At 43.5% G+C, this 13,969-nt stretch overlaps 1 pseudogene; it reads left to right on the top strand.

The window, feature by feature from the left end:
• The first annotated feature begins 13,393 nt into the window (after window positions 1-13,393).
• On the top strand, window positions 13,394-13,515 carry LOC130294782 (U2 spliceosomal RNA; annotated as a pseudogene).
• Window positions 13,516-13,969: the final 454 nt, after the last annotated feature.

The following is a 13,969-nucleotide window of genomic DNA, read 5'->3' as shown; positions in this document are numbered from 1 at the left end:
TAACTGTGGGAGGACAGGGGCACTGCAGCCATGGCAGCCTTCTCCACATCCAGTCACCTTGGCTTCTGAGGGTTGTTTCCTTCATGTGGGTCTGATTTTTATGATGGCCACCTTCTCTGATAGCTCTAGGAGTTTAAACACTTGAATTACAAACTACAGATTCTACATTTGATTGGTTTGCCTAAGGATTCAAGAAAACTTCTACTCCAATAGGCCCATACTTGTGGGCAATAATAAAAGTGTACCCGTACTCATTATGTCTTACCTTCAGATATCTTACACATCTCAGTGAATATCTTCAACTTTACTTTCTGAACCAACAGCTCAGATCAAGTGGTTTATTGAAGTAGAAATCATTCTGCGTGTGTTCACCATATATCCTGTCTTATGTATTACATCTTTGCATGACTTGGAGCAAGCTTACATTTACTACTCAGCATCATCCATGGATTCTCTGATATCCTATCATGGCTTTTGAATTTTTAACCTCATTAGTTCAAGGTAATCAATCATAATCTGAGAGTAGCAAAGCTACCAAAGAACGGTCTTCTTTTTCAGCATCTTCGTGTTACACTAAATTATCATTATAATGTTATCCACTCAAAATTGATGTTATTCAAATAAATGCAATGTAGAATGTATAGATATATCACATTGTGTATGCAGGTACAATAAAAATACTCAATTTCAAACAGTGGATATATTTATATATATTTCCTTCAAGTCTAATGTGACTTTGTGTGTCAGGAGTAGAAGCTGTCATTCTCCCTATAAGCCCCACCTTTCTCCTCCCACTCTTCTACGTCACTGGTCGCCTCCCCTTTGTGTCTGGCTATTTGTTTTCCCTCAGTTTTGGTCAGTCTTCAATAACACTTGACTGTCTAGTAACTGACTGGATTCCTGTATTACTTCACAAGGAGACATATGATACACATGTAACATGGAATAATACTGACAAATACTTAACATACAACACACAGGGCCCAACATACATTCTCACAAAAAAATGTAAAAGAATAAAAAAATATACAGAGCTCTTTCAAAAATTCTGAAAAAATCACCTTCAATGCGCATTGTTTATAATCCAATAAACCATTAGCTGATTTTAAATGCTTAAGGTAATATTTATCAATTAGTGATCACTTTTTATTTATTATTTTATTTTTCTTGGCCAAACTTCTTCTCTTGTTACTCCTATTACAGACAATTAATCCTACAGACAATTAATCGCATTTCCTGATACACTTTATTTTTGGCCTCCATCCTGCGTAACTGTGAAAACAAAACTTATTAGGAAATTAATGAAATATCATCAAATAGGTTCAATTAATACCACGTGGATTTTCTTTTGTTCTTTACCAATCTAAAAAGGATCCATTAAAACACAAACAGCTTCACAAAGAAAACATTCACTGGCCAAATTCCATGTATTCCTTATTCATTAATACACATCACACATATACAACATACTTTATATCATACAAACCATCATATGAACGTCATCATATAACTACATTCATAAAATCAAAGTAACAATCATGTATCACACAGCTTTCCTAGAGACCTACCACGCCCTCTGAATTTCATAGCACTAAGTACACCTCATACTCATCTTCACTTTTATCCCCACCATTGAAAACGATTATCTCATTCATACATCTGGAAGTTATCATCTCAACCCTGAAACAAAGGCTCTCTTCATTTAATATATGATATATCTCTTATTTAACATCCTATCAACAGGCTACCAAAATGTATGTCTGTACATCTGTATTAATTTCATTGCCTTATTATTTTGATTTTAATTTTAGCCAACCACAGTTCCCTTTATCTTTGACTTAACTATACACTACAATATAACTAAATCAAATCATAATTTGCTCTCAAGAATCACACTGCTGTATATGACTGTATATAACACTGCTATATAAGAATACTTCTGTTCATCAACCATCAGTATATTTCAACCTTTCAACTGCCTTAGACATTCCATAGTCCATTCTTCACTCACCACAGGCTTTTCCATCAAAACCTTGAGTCTCCATTTTGTTTCTCTCTCTAATCCTATCAAGCTGCTAACAACAATCTGCTCTTCTTTCACTTGTCTTATCACTTGTACTGTATTTTGGACACTTATTGATCTTTTAATTCTGTCACTAACAGGAATGATGCATTGCCTATTGAGGATCGGCCTGATGAGGACGGGCCTGATGATGAAGGACCTAATGATGACGGGCCAGATGATGATAGGCCAGATGATGAAGGACCTAATGATGGTGGGCCAGATGAAGGGTATGTATTGTATACCATTGTATAAATGTCTTCAATGAGTCATAATACTTGGCCTCATATATCCAAAGTGTTCCGGATAAAACCTTGTTGGCTATAGCAGCCTATCAGAATCCATGTGTCATTGTTCCTGCAGAATTTATACACTTTAGGGTACGTTCACACGTGTGTATTTTCTACTGTAGATCTGGCACCCCAGTCATCCGGTGCACAGAGTGAACTCCATTTTGTTTCGGATGACAATGCATCCCTAATTCGGATGACAATGCATCCCTAATGTCCCTTTCAATGCATCCCTAATTTACACATTAGCTTCTTTAATAATCTAGATCAGTGGTCTTTAAATTGCAACCCTCCAAATGTTGCAAAACTACAACTCCCAGCATGCCCAGACAGCCACACTTCCTGAGACAGCTGAGAATGAGGCGTTGTCTGTGGGGAGGAGCCGGGGATCTGGGGAAAAGACTACATGGAAAATAAAAGGACTGCATAATGTCAGGAGTGAATCATACAGAAGCAGGCTGAAGCCAGCACATTTTGCGATAACACTATATTAGTAAGTTTTGTATTATAATATATAATCTTAAGGTGTATGTGTGAATAGACCAGTGATTCCCAACCGCGGTGCCGCGGCACACGTGTGTACCGTTTGGCACTGCCCGTGCTGCGGGATTTTGCCGTGATATATATATATTTTTTAAATGTCCTGCCCCGGCCTGACAGCGCAGGGGGGAAGGGAAGTCTGCGTGTGCACACAGCGTCTCCTGCGTCCCCCTCTGCCTTGCGGCGCAGTGAGTCGAAAATGGTGCCCTGGGGCGGAACGAGCTGTGCCTGATGTGGAACTGCAAGTTGCGCGGGCCGGCTTGCTTAGGGTACCATACCCTTTCCACCCCTCTGTTACCCCCCCCACCGTCACCCAGGTCCACCCTCTACCCCCCCTGTCATCCATGTCCGCCTTGTCCACCTCCCTGTCCATCCCTATCACCCATGTCCACCCCTCTGTCACCCATGTCTACCCTCCCTGTCACCTATGTCCACCCCCCCGTCACCCATGTCCACCCCCCCTGTACACTCCTCAACACCCCTCTGTCACCCGTGTACACTCCTCTATACCCATCTGTCACCCATGTACACTCCTCTACACTCCTCTGTCACCCATGTACACTCCTCTACACCCCTCTTTCACCCATGTACACTCCTCTACACCCCTCTGTCACCCATGTTCACTCTTCTACACCCATATGTCACCCTTGTACACCTCCTTACACCCCTCTGTACACTCCTCTACACCCCTCTGTCACCCATATAAACCCATCTATCACCCATGTACACTGCTCTACACCCCTTTGTCACCCATGTACACTCCTCTACACCCCTCTTTCACCCATGTACACTCTTCTAAACCCATCTTTCACCCATGTACACTCAACTACACCCATCTGTCACCCATGTACACCCATCTGTCACCCATGTACACTTTTCCACACCCCTCTGTCCACTCCTCTACACCCCTCTGTCCACTCCTCTACACCCCTGTCACCCGTGTACACTCCTCTATACCCATCTATCACCCATGTACACTCCTCTACACCCCTTTGTCACCCATGTACACTCCTCTACACCCCTCTTTCACCCATGTACACTCTTCTACACCCATCTTTCACCCATGTACACTCAACTACACCCATCTGTCACCCATGTACACCCATCTGTCACCCATGTACACTTTTCCATACCCCTCTGTCCACTCCTCTACACCCCTCTGTCCACTCCTCTACACCCCTGTCACCCATGTACACTCCTCTACACCCCTGTCACCCATGTATGCTCCTCCACACCCCTCTGTACACTCTTCTACACCCCTCTGTACACCCCTCTACACCCCTCTGTACACCCCTCTGTCGCCCATATCCACTCCTCTACACCCCTCTGTCACCCATATACACCCCTTTACACCCCTCTGTCACCCATGTCCACTCCTCTACACCCCTCTGTCCCCCATGTACACTCTTCTACACCCCTCTGTCACCCATATAAAAAAAAGAAAAAAAAGTTTGGAGCCTAATAGGTTTGTTTTGCAGGTTTAACGGTGAAGAATTGTGTGCGGAAGAAATCGTGATGATGGCCCGGACCAAATGGAGAAGAGAAGGCAACGATGCAAATTAGAGAAGACGTCATTGGTGAGTTGCTGTATAAAGCAGCACTTTAAACTACATACCCACTGATAAATAGATCATTGCGTTTTTTAAAGTTTTTGCTTTTTTTTTTTTTGTTCGTCAACCTCGGTAGGAGGTGTGCCCGACCCGAAAAAGGTTAGGAAACACTGGAATAGACCATGAAGGGGCAAATGCTGCTATTATAAATAGCTGTTCTGAGGTCTAGCTCATACCAATATAACTTAGTAATACAGCTGTTATAGGATGCAATATAGTGATATATTTTGGACACATTGATCTTTTTATTCTGTCACTAACAGGAATGATGCATTGCCTATTAAGGACAGGCCTGATGAGGCCGGGCCTGATGAGGACGGGTCAGATGAACGGTATGTATTGTATACAATTGTATAAATGTCTTCAATAAGTCATAATACTTGCCCTCATGTATACAAAGTGTTCCGGAAAATACCTTGGCCACTTCCTCGCCGGAACCTGTGAGTGAGCCGGTAATCCCCGGCTCCCTGCTTGTTGCAGGTGTCTCACGCCATTCTCCTGTAAATCTACAGTAACCGTGGATTGCTATTTTAAGGGTACCTCTCATCAAAAAACTTTTGATATATTATAGATTAATGTATGCAGAATAACTTTACAATTGCATGTTATTAAAAAATATGCTTCTTTCTATTTAATTTTCCACTTTGAAGAAATGACCACTAGGGGTCTCCCTACCAGTCCTGGCAGCAAGCATTTCAGACTCATGCTGGAGTCCTAAACACTACGAGCTGCCAGTCTGCTTTGTTCACAAAGGAGAACATTCAGAGCTGCCAGCCTGCTTTGTTCACAGTCTGTTTGGATGTCTAGAGGGGGAATAAATAAGACTGGACGGGCATAAAGAGGTCTGGTAGGGAGTGTAGAGAAGTCAGAATATAGTATAGAAGGGAAAGAAGAAGGATAGAGGGGCCTGGATGGGGGACAGAAGAGTCAAGATGGGGGATAGAGGAGTCTGGCAGGGAGACATGTGGAGGGTAATAGAGAAGACTGGATGGGGGATAGAAAGTTTTGGAGGGGGTAGAGGAGTCTGGAGGGGGGATAGAGGGGAATAGAGCGGTCTGGATGGGGGATAGAGGGGGATAGAGGGGTCTGGATGGGGGATAAAGAAGAATAGATGGGGGATAGAGCTGTCTGGAGGAAGGGATAGAGGAGTCTGGATGGTGGATAAAGACGAATAGATGGGGATAGAAAGGTTTGGAGGGGTAGAAGAGTCTGGAGGGGGGATAGAGGGGAATGGAGCGGTCTGGATGGGGGATAGAGGGGGATAGAGGGGTCTGGATGGGGGACAGAGGTGTCTGGAGGAAGGGATAGTGGGGTCTGGATGGGTGATAGAGAAGAGTAGAGAGGTGTGGGGGGTAGAGAGGTGTGGGGGGGGGGGGGTAGAGGAGTCTGGATGTGGGATAGAGGGAGATAGAGGGGTCTTGATGGGGACAAAGGTGTCTGGAGGAAGGGATAGAGGGGTATAGATGGATCCTGATGGGAATTGAGGGGGGGGGGAAGAGAGGTCTGGAAGGGGGATAGAGAAGACTGGATGGGGGATATAGAGGTATGGATGAAGAACAGAGAAGGCTGGATGGGGGGTAGAGACGTCTAGAGGGGAATAGTCTGGATGGGGAATAGAGAGGAATGGAGCAGGGGAGAAAGGAGTTTGAACGGGAGATAGATGGGGAAGAGGGGTCTGGATGTGGGGATAGAGAAGACTGGTTTGGGGATCAAATAAAAAATATAGTCCAAAATTACTGCTTTTTGGTCACATCACATCCCAGAAAAATGAAATAAAAAGTGATCAAGAAGTCACATAAATGCAAAAGTGGAACCAATAAAAACTACAGATCAGGGCAAAAAAAAATAGCCCTCATACAGCCCCATATATGTAAAAATTTGAGTCATAGGGGGTCAGAATATGGCAATTTTAAAGGGTACCTCTCATCAAAAAAAACTTTTGATATATTATAGATTAATGTATGCAGAATAACTTTACAATTGCATGTTATTAAAAAATATGCTTCTTTCTATTTAATTTTCCACTTTGAAGAAATGACCACTAGGGGTCTCCCTACCAGTCCTGGCAGCAAGCATTTCAGACTCATGCTGGAGTCCTAAACACTACGAGCTGCCAGTCTGCTTTGTTCACAAAGGAGAACACTCAGAGCTGCCAGCCTGCTTTGTTCACAGCCTGTTTGGCTGTGAACAAAGCAGACTGGCAGCTCTGAGTGTTTAGGACTCCAGCATGAGTCAGAAATGCTTGCTGACAGGACTGATCGGGAAAAATACAATAGAAAGAAGCATATTTTTCATTAACATGCTATTGGAAAGTTATTCAACATTCATTAATCTAAAATATATCAAAAGTTTATTTGATGAGAGGTACCCTTTAATCCTCACTTTTTCCTATTTGTGGATGACATTTTGGTGGCTTCAGAACCAATTACCAGGTTTCCATAGAGTAATGGTCTCAACATACAATGGTTTCAACATACAATGGTCGTCCTGGAACCAATTAATATTGTAACTTGAGGGACCACTGTATATTATAGGGAGGAGACAGAAGAGCAGGCGGAAAATAAAAAGAAGAAAAGATTTAGAAAGAGGGCATTGTCAATGTAAGTAGAGAGATTTAGTATGCTGATATAAAGATACAATACAGATTACACAATAGTGTAGATGCCTCATTACCCCTGATACAGCCAAAAAGGGAGAAAAAGGAAAAACACGTGCCCCTGTTGCAGTATGTTAGGACAATTGGCAAGTGCAAAAGTAGGAAATACACTTACCAAGTAGCATTGTGCTGAGGGTACAACACCGTATAGCGTATTCAGAAAGGGATGACACTCGGTATGTAGCCTTCATCCTCCTGGTCAGAGACTCACTCACCTGACTCACAATGGTAAAAAAGGAAGGCAGAAAAAGAGGATCTTCCATAGCGCAATCACAGTGTCAGATTACAGATCACTTCTAATCTGTTCAGGTATCGGATATTACCTCACTAGGATCGTTGGTAATGTGTAACAATTGATTTATTAGCACAATAAAGCAACGCGTTTCTTGCCAGAAAAGGGCACTTTGTCAGGCAATGTGCATCAATATGCTTTATCTGTTGGTGATGTGTATCCATGGAGAGGGGGTCGCTTGTGCAGTGTTCCTACACACCGCTATACAGGGGTTTGGGTTGGGGTCATTGTTATAAATATGTATACTTTCAGTGGTGATGTGTTCACAGGGATCTCCCATGTAAATGTAATACATACAATAGTTGCCCCTAGACATCTTACTCCTCTCCAAAGGATAGGGCATAAGATGTCTGATCACGGTGGGACCTGCCACTGGGACGCCCCGCGATCTATGACCCCCCCCAGCTTTGGAAACATTTATGTTCAGAACGCCAGTTTCAGGTGGCTGTAGTCATGACGTCAAGCCTACTCCATTCATGTATATGGGAGGGGGTGTGACAGCTGTCCTCGAGCGACCACCACCATCACACCCCCTCCCATAGACATGAATGGAGGGGGTGTGATGGCACGACTACGGCCACCTGAAGCTGGCATTCTGAACATATATGTTCATAATGCCTGGTTGGTGGACCAGAGATCGCTGGGTGGTCCAGCCTTTAAATAGCGGATAAGATGTCCAGGGGCGGAGTACCCCTTCAAATACAAAATGTAATATCCTCTCACTATGGCTCAGGCTTGTCCTTGTGATGACTCCCAGCAGGTATTACAAAGACCAAAATCAATTAAGGAAATTTATTAAAACCTGCGCAGAAAATAGAGATTACCAGTTACCATTAACTACTTAGATCCTTTAATTTTTCAAACTCCAAACATCTTAATCTTATTACAAATTTTTTTTAAATTCCCATCACACAGTGCACCGACCTCTAACCCCTACACTCCAATTCATTAACCATTTGGTATTTTTGAGATATCCAGTATATGTATTATATTGAATATATGTCATTTGATCGGCTATAGGGCTTCATCTAATGGCCTATGACATCACACATGTGACATCACGGAATGTCTCCTATGTTCACCCACCGGCATGAAACTTCTCTCAGATCTGTGGAGTTGAGCAGTAAGTCCAGTTGTCTTTATCTCCTGTTCCTTATTATTTCTGATCTTCTACCTACTGGATATGTTTTCCCGTCCTATGACAAGCCCTCTGTACTCTCTCGCCATTCTGATCTCCTCCATATCTGACCAGTGATAATAATATGATATAGAGAAGATCTTACCAGAAAGTCCATAATCATGTTTTCTGTTTTATTTTTATTTCAAGGATTTTTCCGAGCTTTGGAAAGAGAAATTCGCAAGAAAAAATGGCAAATTACGTAAGTCACAAATTGGGGAATTAGAGCAAATATATATATATATACTAAATGGTGGTTACAGAAGTGTTTAAGGGGTTAGCTGACTACATTTCCCATGAGTCTTCAGCTTTCCTGACCCCCCTCCCCAACTGCCTCCAGATAAACCGTCAGATAAACGTCATCTTCTCATATGTTACTTCTTCTCCTGTCGTCCTGATACATCTGTAAATCCTGCACATTCCCTGGTACCATGACCCCGTCCTCTACTAGAGACCTGCAGGGCTCAGTCATGGGACCTGTCCATATAGAATTATAGAGTTATTTACATATGGATTTGTGCCTGTGTATATACATGCATACTGTAGTCTTATTTTAATGACTGTTTTTTATTTTAAATTTTACAACACTTTCAGCTCTGCTACATCTGCTTCATATACATGCACCTATGAGACATTCCTTTTGGTACTTGGTATATACTATAACCCCAGCCCACTATTAGAGGTATGGGTACATCCTGTCAGCCAACACGTTCCCGCAACTGGATGTACCCATACCTCCTGCATATTTCCTGCACTGATGGAGGAAGTGCAGGGGATTGGCGGCAGGACCTGCTGTCAATCACAGCCATGATCCTGCCTCAGCTGCTGAGACTGAGATTGCGTCATTCATAGCAGTATTAATCCTTTAGATGCCTTGGTAAGTACTGACCACAGTATCTATAGGATTGAAAGGGGTGAGGTAATCATGGCAACCATGCGGTTGTGGTGTCCCCATGGTTGTCATGGTAACAAGAAGCCAGCTGATGGCCTCCTCTCTCCCGAGCACGGAAGCCTGTGAAGTCCAGCCATAGACTTATTGGTATTAAAGGAAACTGTCAGTGTAATACTTATGGTTATACTATGATGGAGTACAGATGTACTGCAGTATAGTATAATAGATAAAAAGTATAAAAATAAAATGTCTTAAATAAATAAAGTGTGAAAAAAATAAAATAAATGTCCCTTTCCCCATAAAGTCCTGTATTATCATCCAAAAGAAAAAAGAACAAGACACAGATATTACCGTGTTCATAATGGCTAGTACTATAAAATCATAATGTTATTTTTTTCACAATATTTTGGAGTTTTTCACAGAAAACTGCATGTTTTATTTTTTTACCAGTAATAGAAAGTACAATATATCATAAAAAAAATAATAATTCACATCAGATTTGAGAAATGAGGCCCAGTCATTAGAGTAAAAACAGGCGGCGGCCTTAACCCCTTAAGAACATGGCCCATTTTGGCCTTAAGGATGCAGGCTGTTTTATTTTTGCATTTTTTTTCTCCTCGCCTTCTAAGAGCCATATTTCTTTATTTTCCCATCCACAGACCCACATGGGGGTTGTTTTTTGCGTAACAATTTACTTTGCCCTAAAATATATGGCGCAACAAAAAAATATTATTTTGTGGGAAAATGAAACAGAATACCGCATTTTGCTACTTTTGAAGGATTTCGTATGAGGGCTGTATGAGGGCAAATGGTTTTTTTGCTGTTATCTGTAGTTTTTATTGCTTCCACTTTTGCATTTATGTGACTTCTTGATCACTTTTTAATTCATTTTTCTGAGATGTGATGTGACCAAAAAGCAGTAATTTTGTACTTTGTTTTTATTTTATCCCCAATCCAGTCTTCTCTATCCCCACATCCAGACCCCTCTTTCCCCATCTATCTCCGCTCCAAACCCCTTTCTCCCCTGCTCCATTCCACTCTATTCCCCATCCAGACTCCTCTATCCCCACCTCTAGACGTCTCTACCCCCCATCCAGCCTTCTCTATTCTTCATCCATACCTCTATATCCCCCATCCAGTCTTCTCTATCCCCCTTCCAGACCTCTCTTTCCCCCTCAATACCTATCAGGGTCCCTCTATACCCCTCTATCCCTTCCTCCAGACTCCTCTATCCCCCCAGACCTCTCTACCCCATCTATTCTTCTTTATCACCCATCCAGACCCCACTATACCTACCTCCAGACCCCTCTGTCCCCCATCCAGACCCCTCTATCCCCCATCCAGACCCATCTATTCCCCTCTATCCACCCTCCAGACCTCTCTATTCCCTCTCCAGACTGCTATACCCCCTCCAAACCTTTCTATCCCTCATTCAGTCTTCTCTATTACCCTCCACATGTCTCTATCTCCCTTCAAGACTCCTCTCTCCCCCATCTTGATTCCTCCTTCTATACTATATTCGGACTCCTCTACTCTCCCTACCAGACCTCTTTATGCCCATCCAGTCTTATTTATTCCCCCTCTAGACCTCTCTATGCCCCATCCGGACTCCTCTAACAACATCCAGACTCCTATGTCCCCTCTCCAGACCCTTCTACCCCCATCCAGACCCCTCTATCCCTTCCTCCAGACACCTCTGTCCCCCATCCAGACCCCTCAATCCCCCATCAAGACCCCTCTGTTCCTTCCTCTATCCCCTATCCAGACTCCTCTATCCCCCCCAGACCAGAAGAATAGATGGGGTTCTACTCTTCTCTATCACTCATCCAGACCCCTCTATCCCTTCCTCCAGACACCTCTGTCCCCTATCCAGAACCCTCTGTATCCTCATCCAGACTCCTCTATCTCCCCAGACCTCTCTACCTCCCATCTATTCTTCTCTGTCCCCCATCCAGACCCATCTATCCCCCCCTATACCCCCATGCAGACCTCTATCCCCCATCTAGACTCCTCTATCCCCCGAGACCTCTAGGTGATAGAGAATAATAGATGGGGTTTTTATTCTTCTCCATCACCCATCCAGGCTGGCTGGTTGCCTTTGAATGAATATGTGTTTGTTTTGTGACAGTTGTTTGCACCAATTTATTTTATTTTGTGCCACAATTTTTCATGTGACGTCTAAGTGGATGTGAGGTCTGACTATCTGCAAACACATCACTTGGGTATACTAAGAATGACTTGGATTCCAGATGAGTGGAAACTGTGATGCTATTAACTCCAGCCAAAATTAACTTATCTTCTATCCACAGGATAGGGAATAAGTAGCTGATTGCAGATAATCTGACCACTGGGACCCGCACAATCTCCTCAACTGTAGAGGAATGCGTGCGGTAGACGGCACATGTTCCATCCATTTCTATGGAACTCCAATGATGCTGTACTTGGGTCTCTTCTGTGCTCCCACAGAAAAGAATGAAGCTTCCACCGCATTCACTTCTCACTGAGAGCTGGGGCCCCGTCCAGACCTCTAGGTGATAGAGAAGAATAGATGGGGGTTCTACTCTTCTATATCCCCCATCCAGACCTCTTCCTCCCCACTCTATACGCCATCCAGTCTTCTCTATCCCCCTTCACACCTCTCTATCTCCCTTCCAGACTCTTCTATCCCCCATCTTGACCCCTCTATACTATGGCCAGACTCCTCTGCACTCCCTACCAGACCTCTTTATTCCCATTCAGTCATATTTATTCCCCCTCCAGACCTCTCTATGCCTCATCTGAACTCCTATAACCCCTCTCCAGACCCCTCTACCCCACCTCCATACCACTTTATCCCCCATTCAGTCTTCTCTAGTCCTTCTCTAGACCCCTCATCCTCCCCTCCAGACCCTCTATTTCCTATCTGCCTCTGGTCAGGAAGGAAACTAAAAGAGGAATACTGCTGTTACATGCGTGTATTTTCTGAAGGGGGGATCCGCTACTTGAAGCAACAGGCCCCCTTTTTGTCCTAGGCTCTCAGCAGTATGGGCCAGAGAGGCATTATGGGTGTCAGTCAAATCTCATAATGCAAAACGTCACTGACAATGCAGGCACAGACGCAGCTGCAGTCATGTGACATTCTGGACTGTATAGGAATAGGTGCATCAATTTCAATGCCCCCTATTAGTAAATTACATTGCTTCATTGATTCTATTTATATAATCATACATTGTTAACACACTAAACTGTAGAACAACAAAGAAGCCGAACTGAATATAACATTTCTTGTTCATTTTTTAGGGTCTCAAGTCCTGGACCAGCATCCAGAATTTGGATGAAGATGAGGTAAGGGCTTGTTCACACTTTCAGAATATATTTGTATCCAATAAATCCGAGCAATCTCTTTGTATTTATACATAAAAACTAGTGAGAAAACAATGACTGCATTTTTATTCAGGTGTTTTCCATTGGTCTTTATATCTTCTGGCTGATTGGTCGCCTTTGAATGAATAGGTGTTTGTTTTGTGACAGTTTTTTGCACCAATTTATTTTGTGCCACAATTTTTCATATGACGTCTAAGTGGATGTGAGGTCTGACTATCTGCACACACATCACTTGGGTATACTTAGAATGACTTGGATTCCAGAATTAGTGGAAACTGTGACACTATTAAAGGAGAACTCCTGCCAAAATTAACTTATCCCGTATCCACAGGATAGGGAACAAGTAGCTGATCGGAGGGAGTCCGACTGCTGGGACCCTCCGCAATCTCCTGAATGGGGCCCCGGCTCTCAGTGAGGAGTGCGTGTGGTAGACGGCACATGCTCCATTCATTTCTATGGAACTCCAATGATGCTGTACTTGGGTCTCTTTGGTGCTCCCATAGAAATGAATGAAGCTTCTTGGGCTTTTGGCCAAGATCAAGTGTAGTATCTGTTCTTATCAGTTTGAGCTGATGAACTGGTTTTGGATGGGTCTGAGGAATCAGCTCGATGGCTGCTCCAATGGGACCTGTTTCCTCCGGGTCTTGCCATGAGGCTGAGCGGGTCTAGAACTGAGGTACTTTAGTGTCTCGGGGAGTGGTGATCCTGAGGTGCCAAAGCTCACTGAGTGGAAACATGGGCACCATGATCTCTTCACCTTGTGGCACTCACCTCTTGATTCCCGACTTTCTGGCTGGGATCAGGTACATTTTTATAGATCCGGTCGGATGTCCGGGCAATATATCTGAACACATTCACTTATTTATTTCTTTTTGTTACTGTGTCACTTTTTGCGTGTTGTGTGTTCACAGGATTGTTAGGATGCGGTAGCCCTTCTGGGTGTCCCTCCTAGCGGTATAGGGGAGGTGAGTTTGGCCATCAGGTTCCCCACCTCCCTGCAAAAAACCCCGGGTACTCCTGCATGGGCAGGGTACCGACCGTACCCTGCCCATGCTCTGCAGGCAGATACCTTGGCAAAGGGGGATGC

This window comes from Hyla sarda, chromosome 10 (genome assembly GCF_029499605.1).
Source record: "Hyla sarda isolate aHylSar1 chromosome 10, aHylSar1.hap1, whole genome shotgun sequence".
Taxonomy (NCBI): domain Eukaryota; kingdom Metazoa; phylum Chordata; class Amphibia; order Anura; family Hylidae; genus Hyla; species Hyla sarda.
Note: the sequence above shows the minus strand (reverse complement) of the source record. Positions and strands in the feature narration are given on the sequence as shown.